Source organism: Echiichthys vipera, assembly GCF_963691815.1.
Source record: "Echiichthys vipera genome assembly, chromosome: 18".
Taxonomy (NCBI): Eukaryota; Metazoa; Chordata; class Actinopteri; order Perciformes; family Trachinidae; genus Echiichthys; species Echiichthys vipera.
The window spans coordinates 24574446-24582845 of record NC_139843.1 but is presented as its reverse complement, the minus strand read 5'-3'; positions in this window follow the sequence as shown (position 1 = coordinate 24582845).

Sequence of the window (8400 nt, the reverse complement as noted above, 5' to 3'; positions counted from 1 at the left end):
TTACACTCCATTTGTCTTTGATTCACATCCTGGACATCCACACTGGTGAACTGGATTTGGATCATTTAGGTTGACAGTACACTGCCAAATGACAAACCAGGGCTGGGAAGCAGAAGCCTTTTCATTGGTCTCCACAGAAACCATCAACTGAACATTTCAGAATGGCCTTGTGCAGTTTGTGAGCATTAGGTAAAACAACAAGTGTGAGGATGTTGAGGTTTAAGTCGGGTCGCCTTTAGTGTTTTCGTTGAAACCACTGTCTACAGGTATCTAACTCAGGTAAATTTACTGTAAGAAAAAAAAAGCTTAATATTACTACTATTATCCTCTCGGCAAGATGATCCTCATGCTGTTCACTCGTAAAAGATTGTTTTATAGTCTTACTCCATGTTTGTTTTATCTCATGATTGTCCTTATCTCATCAACGTTTACCTTTGTGTCACGTTTCTGACTCTCCTATGACCTTCCAGGCTGTGTCATCTTTTACTACTGCTCTCCTTATTGTTGTACATGTTGAGCTGCCAAGTCATCTCCCCTTCTGAGGGCATGTGCTCTTTGGCTCTTTGCTGTCTTTCTTCCCCTTCTGCCCTAGTTTTAGGAACGTCATTATATTGCTGATATCATACCGTGTACTCGATCTAATCTGTATTTTTATTTCTTAGAAAACTTTATGTATATCAAAAGGTAACATTGCTCATGGGCTGGACCACAGTACCGTTGTTCTAGCATTAACCATGAGCTCATCTACAATTTAGTTGATCATACGTTAGTATGCGGTAATTAATCGAGCTATAACTGGGCAACAACATTCTCCAACATTCTGGAGTGATGAGTGTTTGTGGGGTTTGACAGAAGCAACGTGATGTACTATATAAGACATGATGCGCTGTGATTGATTAAGGGGATGGAACTTCCCTAAGGATTTTAAGATTGTAGTTTGATGCTGCTTTAATGCGAGTCAGGGTGACAGACTCAGCAGAGACAGAATGCTTTAGAGAGAGACAGCGAATGAATGGTCCATGTCATGTTCAGTTCAGTTCAGCCTGGCGCAGATTGGCAGAAATGTTGCCAGTTAAACAGAAGTGAGCATCTTTGACACTAATTTTGACACAGTTTAAATGCAACCAAAGCTTTCCATTAAACCAATCCCTTCATTCAGCTGTGATGGAATGCTGAGTGATGCCAGAGTCAACCTTGACTTTAGAGGGAAATTCCGGCGTAAAATCATCCCAGGGTCTTTTTCGGCACTCATCATAAGCCATCGAGACCATTTTTTACGCGTAAGAACTGTTAACGGAGAAATCCCGGAGAGAAGCTAACAGCAGAATACGGCTAACAGTGATTAGCTCGGGGCAGTACGGTGAAGGCATTCAAACGTCTTTTTTAAACACTAATACTGTTCAAAATAACACCAAACCTCTGCAGTAGCATGAGAAGAGTCCCTACACACAAAACAAAGGGATTTCTCTGTTAATAGTTGTTACAAGAAAAGAATTGTCTGTGTAGCTGATTCGATGAATGAATTTAACAAAGAAGAGCCTGGGATGATTTTAGGGTGGCATTTCAGGTGCTGCTCCAGTACGCCACACCCCCATTTTGATTTAACCACTAATATGCACAGGTCTCTGCGCTTTACTGTATGTAGCTTCATATATGAATATAATGAACAGTATGAAAATCCTGATCTTTTGTAAATGAACTTGATTCAATTCTGATTTTAATCTGAACCAAGAGAGACAGCTAACTATAAGAATATAATATTTTCTCTAACGTAGTTTAAATGGAGCATTTGTTTTTAGTAATCAATGTGGAAGTTACACAAGGAGTCTTTTAAAGGATGTTTACAGGAGTTCGTTTTTTTTATCACTGCCTTATTTTCTGTCCATGTCTCCATATCGTCTCTGTGTTTTCAATAATGATTACTGATCATTCTGGCAGCTTTGTGAATCTCCTCTGTGTTTCTAGCCTTTTGTTTCATGGCTAACTAACAGAAAGCATATCATGCATTTGTATACAGGGCATTGTTAATTGTTAACTGGTGGAATGACTGATGAAACCTTTGAAAAAAAAAAAAAATCACACCATCACATTTTATTTCAGTGAAGATTTACCAACAGCACACTCAATGCAGTCTGTTTGGTTTTCCCCTTAAAGGACCACAGGGTCAAATGAAGACCTACTGGAGTGTGGGGCTTTAACAGTAGAGCTGCAACAATGATTTCATTAGTTGTCAACTAATAAATTATATTTGAAAAATTGCCAACTATTTTGAAAATAAATTAACAATTTGATTTATTTTTTAAGAAGAAGTCCAAATTCCAGATTCTTAAAGGTTGAATATGTAAAATCTTTATTAAAAGCTATATATTTTTTTAAAAGGTACACCCACGGGGCGTTTAGAGGGGCACAGAATTAATGATTTTTACATTCAAATATATATTTAGTTAGGATTATTATAATTTTGTTGCTAAAGATTATTTTTTGGCAGTTTTCAAGCCTTTATTACAGAGGCCAGATATGAGAGGGGGGGGGAGACGTGCAGCGAAGGGCTGCAGGTCGGAGCCGTTGCCTCGAGGACCTCCAGCCTCTTTACACGGGGCGGCTGCTCTAACCACTGTCCCATCGGCCGCCCCCTGAATTAATATTTTAAGACGGGTTTGACAATGACTTCCTGTCACATTCTGACAGAGTAAGCGGAGACGGGCAAAAACCAGAGTCAATAAAGTGCGAGCATTCACTCCAGAGAAACACCATTCAAACGCACGCCCACATGGCTACGGTTCTCCTTGATGCTAACATCACTTTCATCTTTACTTAGCTGGAACGGCTAATGCTAATGGCTAACAGTAACTGTCAATCAAACTCTTCTACAATACGTTTTTATAGTGTGATTTGCTGGAGGGGATGGGTTCAAACAGGCTCAAACAGACTCCGGTCTCCTGTTGGCTCCTGGGCCGGGTCTGACCAACCTGGCAACCCGACTGCTGGAATTAGGCACTAGATGGCGGTGTTCTGCTCATTCTACATGATCAACCTTAATGTTTCCAGCATTATCTGGTTTCTTTCCTGCTCTGTGACAGTAAAGTGAATGTATTTGAGTTGTGGACAAAAGAAGACCTGCGGGCGTCACCGTGGGCTTTAAGAAACACTGATCCACGTTTTTCAACATTTTATAAACCAAACTAATCGAGAAAATAAAAAGTGACGAATTGACAATGATCATTAGTTGCAGCTCTATTTGGCAGTGTATGTACTAATTCTAATGGTATCAGTTGGTAAAATGATCAGTTAAAAGAAAATGAATGAGTTCAGCATTGAAACGATTCTGCATTCCTCCTTCTGCCTTCATCGTTGGATTTAAAAATAGTATTGCAAATATATTAATATTAATGATAAAGTGCTTTTACGTTGACATGTTCCTTCTTTCATGTATTGTCTGCCTATCACATTCATTTGTTTCCATTTAAAATGAGCCTCACTGAGCAGCACGCAGAGCTTTGATTGGTCCGTTGTTCTGTGTTGGCAGGAATCTGACCAATCAGAGCTCCTGCTTCTGTCGGGGGCTCATCTTCTGTTTTGGTGGCACACTGCTCGTACATCTGTAGTGTTCCAGCAGGATCAGGATGGGTTGTGGAATATGGTTAGCAGACACAAACAGAAAAAAAAAGATTTAAAAAAAATACTAAAGAGTTTTTCAAACCTATTTTGTAATTACAGTATAAAAACCCAGTCCTTTATTCATTGTAAGGAAATAGAGTTCTAAACTGGCATTATTTTCCATTTGGATTTGTCTTATTTTATTTTCATAATCAATGATTGAAATGCAAATGAGTGTATTGTTTTTGTAAAGGATGCATGAATGAGTTGATTCTAGTGAAAGACTGGTCCAGGCTCACTGTCCTATCTAAAGGATGTGTGGCCACAGCAGAGTGCAGAGGAGGACAATCGTTATAAGAAGTGTGTACAGTTTGTTGTCAATTGCCTCAAACATGCACACACACACACCATAGACTGTAATGATAAATGCTTATGTGGTCATTTATCTGCCTGGAGCCTGCTGAAACTGCAGCAGAGCTCACTTTGTAATTGTACATTTTAAATTTGAAGCCAAAATGAAACAAGAATTGTGCAAAAACGTGGATGCTGCCCGTTTGGAAGTAGAGCTGAATTTTCTGTGCAGTCACATTTCGTCTGGAGGACTAATATGAGCAAGGATCAGATGTGTCAGCTCAGGGCGGAGCACGCTGACTGATGACAACATGAGCGTGAACATCAGTCCAGCTGTGCTCTGCAGACATTAAACTGGGCTTCTGGTGCATCAGCGGCTTTTCTCACTTTTTTCCACCGCTGATGATCAGGACGCAGGATGACTGAGTGAGAGTGAGGTGTGTGAGGTGTGACTGCACGCTGCTGCCTGTGCCCTACTCATGTGTTTACGTTCTACTGCTGTCCCCGTGACACGGGAGGCTCAGTTAGAGGCCAGAACATCATCTCCATTCTTTCATCTTCTTTCTTTGCTTTTTATTGGCAGACTAATGGATCTGTTTTACACATTTCTTTCTCCTGTGAACGAAATAAGCAGTTTCTCTCCATTAAAGGACCGCAAAGGTGGTTTGATGTGTTTTAGACCATTGGACTCACATTCATATGTACTGAACATTACTGCATACTATTAAATCTACTCTTCTTATCATGGTTCCTGTAATGACAGTGTCTATAGTAATACATCATCAGTCGTTGTCTTTATCACATCAGTCGAACTTGCATTACTAAGTTTTCATTCACTTGTTCTTCACATCGATGGTCGTTCAGAAACATTGCTAGCTTACTCGTGTACACTTCCTGTGTTGTATGTGTTGCGTCTCCGTGTACATATATCACAACAGATCAGACACAAACACACTTACTCAACCACTGGAAATCAAGTCAGTCCAAGAAAGTTAGAGGAAATGAACCAAAGTGAAGATTCAAAGATGTGACAGTAAATTGTATTAACATAAACTATGAATTGCACTAATATGGAGGCAGAGAAACAAAGTCAAAGAGAACCCCTGAGAACCCCTTACTTTTCATCAGTAACATCTAGCGATCGACAGATATGGATTTTTTTATGGCCGATGTCGATACCATTATTTTTTTCCATCAGCCTTAGCCGATAAGTAGAGGATGGCCGATAAGCCGATTTTCTTGAGCTGATATTTGGAGCCGATTCTACTTTTGCTCCCTCAATTTACATCATCAAAATTACACAACGATGATAACAAATGTTACAAGTCTCAATTTTTTAAAAAGGAACATTCATTGAACTTAAAAAGGCGTCTCCAGCAACACGGAGCTGTCTGCTGACGCCTGTCTTTAAATAATGCTTGAAAAAATGATTGGTAATGCAGCAGCCCGCATCGGCCGATATCAATACACCTAAAAAACACAGATATCAGCTGATAGTATCGGCCGGCCCATGTTTCGGTCCATCACTAGTAACATCGAGGTGCAGCAAATTTAAAGTGACTGCCAGTGAATTTGGAGAACACTGAAATAACGTAAAGAAAATCAAATCCTGATAGGATCCTTTTCTAAGTGGACAGCAGCACTGACAGGTCTGAGTGAATTGAGTAAAAACAGCAGTAAGCTTCCTTAATTGGGTCCAGGGGGGAGAAAGTGAAGAGGAGGAACGGGAGACGAGTGTCTTCTGGGCCAATCAACCATTTCATTTTGCTTTGGCTCTGTTTCAGGGACGTCAGTTTGTGACGCTGCATTTATGTCACCTGGGAAAAAAGCAGGTTCAGATAAGCTGAGATGATAACTCACCTAAGCTGCGTCAACACTTCATGCTGGGATGAACTGCATTTTAATATTCATATGTTTATTCTGTTTGACACAAAGGCAGCATTAAGGAAAGAAAAAGGTTCCATGCACACATTTGACTAAACAGCATTATCCAAGTGGTTCTGATTGCCTGTGATATCCTCCAGCACCTTTCTTCTGGGTGGAAACTTTTGATCCACTGAAGCCTGATGCAAATGCACAGGTAGTGTGGCTGACTGTGGGGTGTGAATGCCTGGTACATGGTGACGATGGGCTGCCATCGTTTAAACTAAACCTGAGCGTCTCGACCAGTGTTGGACTTCTGTGAATCGTCTGCTGACAGAAAGACGTCCAGCACAGAGTGAGGAACTGGACCTGCTGGGCACTGAAACGGAGCGTGAGCTCTTAAACTCCTGGATTTTGGGGGGTTTGATGTTTTGACAGGCTGTACTGGACTGAACATGCCTCACAGATGAGCCTGAAGCAGAACGGGATAGAATCGGTGTACATAAGGAGAGGAGTCCTTCTACAACTACAAACCTGATACTCATTATTTTTTCAACAATAAAAATATTAATCAAGCTATTTGATGAGCTGCCTATGTTTCCTTCTGTCTATTGGTTCTTTTTGGTTCGTATTTTGTCGTATTTAAGTGTCAGATGTCAAGTGATTGTGACACAGCAGCAGTGATGGAGCGATACATCGGCTGATATTTGCATTTTTTAGGTGTATCGTATCGGCCGATGCAGGCTGCTGCGTCATTATTTACAGACAGGTGTCCACAGGCAGCTCAGTGTTAATGCAGACGCCCTTTTAAGTTCAATAAATGTTTTTTTTTTTATTTGAGACTCGTAACATTTGTTATCATCGTTGTGTAATTTTGATTATGTAAATTGAGGGAGTAAAAGTAATATCGGTTCAAGAAAATCGGCAGTCCGTATCGGTCATCGGCTAAGACTGATGAAAAAAAACAACCATCCCTACAGTCTGTGGAGAGTCCCTGATGTCTTTGCTGCAGTCCAAAGTGACTAACTGCTCCTCTGGCTTCACACACTAATGGGTGCCAGATCATTTAACCTAACCTTTATTATTGGTTCCATTTTAATAAGTTAGGGGGATGCATTTTAGTTTGATAAAACAGGAAAGATTCATGTGAAAATATATATTTACATTTTGATAAATAAAGTAAATGATCTGAGTGCTTCTTCCACTACTGTTGATCATAATTTTGACCAGTTCAGTTTCATTTTGTCAAATCAGAGCAGAAGTGAGCTCAGGACGCTTTTCACATAGAGCATCAACTGTAATATTAGAAATATGACTCATAATATTTATAGCAGTGGATATAATAGAAAGTTATGAATAATGGCATCATAAACGTGTATGCTCGGTTACATTACATTTAGCTGACGCTTTTGTCCAAAGCGACTTCCAATAAGTGCATTTAACAAACAGGGTACAAACCAGAAGAGCAAGTTTTTAAGTCAGAGCGTTAGCTTCAAAAAGGCCGATCTATAAAGTGCTACATATGTGTCTGAAGATGTTTTGAAGACGGGCCCTGGTTTCCACCTCACACCAAGAGGTGCCCTGCCCTGCCCACATGGACGTATACATCATATTATCACTGAGCACACATACAAAACAGGTGGAGAATGAAATCATTGTATTATTAGTCACGTAGCCTTAAGACTTGTATGACATGCCTGAGTTAAAGGATCATAAACAGTTTAATTCATCAAAATACAAAAATAGCATTTGTACAATAAAGAAACTACGGTACAATGTGAAGTGTCTGAACGTAAGCTGTGCTCATGTAGTGGTGCTAAAATACTAAAACAATCATTCGAATCCCAAAATATTCCTATTAACTACATTTATCAAAATGAAAGATCTCATAAAAGTTGTGTCATAAAAGTAGACAATACTCTTCAGAAAGTGATTGCTGAACATGTGAAATGTCTCAGTTTAAGGCCTATGCATTTTCATATAAAAATATATATATTTTTAAAGAAAGAATTATATCTGCTAAGGTGCACCATGAGCCAAATGTCAGCAATCACTCAGCATCAAACAAACCCCTCTGTTCATGAAACTCCTTGTGTAATGGTTCAGCCTCACTGCCCCCAGGTTCCCTGGAAGCATGAACACTGTAAATGAAGTTCACTGAAGTAGAAAATGGTTATGCAAGATCAAAGACAACTACACTGTTCGGTAACTATGGTACTAGCCCACTTGTTCTGATTGTTCTGGTGCATCTTAGTGCAGTGTCTATGAAGCACACATTCCTATCAGTCAGTTGGCCCTGAACACTATTCCGGTTGACTTCAAAGTGATGGGCGTGTCAGTGTCAGTGTGTGGAAATGCTGTCTCATTAATGGCTAAAGGTTCCCTGGAGGTCAAACATGTCACTGCCCATCTGAGTGTGAGGTGATCACATGGATATCACTGTCAAGTCTGCGTGCTGAGTACAGACTGGAGTCAGGAGGGGGTTAGCCTAGCTTAGCAAAAAGACTTGATGCAGGGGAAACAGGTAGTCTGACTGTCCAAAGCTCACCAACACACGTAACCTGTACATGAACTGACATATAAAAGATT